Source organism: Sorex fumeus, unplaced genomic scaffold (genome assembly GCF_029834395.1).
Source record: "Sorex fumeus unplaced genomic scaffold, SorFum_2.1 ptg000044l, whole genome shotgun sequence".
Taxonomy (NCBI): domain Eukaryota; kingdom Metazoa; phylum Chordata; class Mammalia; order Eulipotyphla; family Soricidae; genus Sorex; species Sorex fumeus.
This window is the reverse complement of record NW_026606101.1, coordinates 41,045,687-41,047,139: the sequence shown is the minus strand read 5'-3', so window position 1 is coordinate 41,047,139 and position 1,453 is coordinate 41,045,687.

Here is a 1,453-nt window from a genome sequence, read left to right as displayed (position 1 = left end):
CAATGTGTTTTGTATTGCTTGTTATGGATACAATATAATGTCACACAGCCGCAAGAGCAGCCACTTACTCTAGAAATTCTAAAATTTTAATAATTAGGGCCCGGAGAGATCTCTGCAGCAAGTTGCTCAGGTCCAAGATTCGTTTGTGTGTCTTGATTATGGCCATGTGGGAGCTTAAGTAGACAGTGGCCAGTGTGAGCATATTCTCAGATTCCCATCAGGGTGGGGGGAAGGAGAAGGACCAACTCCTCCCCTGTCCTGTGAGGCCTGGCATTTCCTTCCATCGACACCCGTACCTGAAGCTTTCACTGAGTTCTAGAAGATGGGTCACCGGGATTCCTAGAGGGCAGATGGAGGGATGGCACCTGCCCCCTTTTGGAGTGGTCCAGCAAAAAAGGCCTATTACAAAGTTTAGAGCCATCTCTGCAGCAAGTTGCTCGGGTCCGAGATTCATTTTTGTGCCCCTCTCTCTTTTTTTAGTTTTCTTATGTTGACTTTTTTAAAGTGAAGTTCTGTGACAGTGAAAATGGGTGAAAAATTTTTTAAAATAGGGGTCCTGATTATCTATAGAGGTTCAGACATTCACAGCATTGTTTGTAGGTCATTTTCTCTTTGCATTTTCTCACGTCAATGAAACAACTTGATCGTTATTTCCATTACATTTGTTAAACATTTACCTTGTACTATTTGGAAGGTCAAGTAGAAAGATAAGGAAAGAGAGAATGGGGTCACACCCCCACTGCTATCAGGATTCTATTTCAGATTCCCCTTTACAACTTCAGCTGCTTCTCCCCACATAAGACATTCTTCTAAACTTCTGCATCTCCCTACCCTCGCTTCCAGAAAGTTCTGGAACTATTCTTTCCTAAAAACTTGGTCTTGCTCTAGCTTTCCATATAAAATACTCAGAAGGAGAAGTCTAAATTTGGTTTTGAAATATATCATCATGACACATTTCTTTGTAAAGAAATAGTTCTTTGTGAAGACCTATTAACCATTCAAAAAAAAGACAGTTTCTTCTTTTAATTCTTACTCTTAAAAGTTTAGTCTATTGAGTCTGGGGAGATGGGCCAAAGGACAGAACACATGCTTTGCATGTGGAAACCCTGGATTTGATTCCCTGGCACCACATGGCCACGTGAGCACCACTGGGAAAATAATTTCAATATACTTGAAAATGAGTCTTGGCGGGCTGCAGAGATAGCACAGCAGGTAGGGTGTTTGCCTTGCATGCGGCCGACCCGGGTTCAATTCCCAGCATCTCATATGGTCCCCTGAGCACCACCAGGAGTAACTCCTGAGTGCAGAGCCAGGAGTAACCCCTGTGCAACGCCGGGTGTGACCCAAAAAGCAAAAAAAAAAAAAAAAAAAAAAAAAAGAGTCTTGGCCAGAGCATCTGGAAAACAGCCTGGAGCGTGGCGGTGGCTTGGTAGCAGAGGTAGTGGAGCAAAAT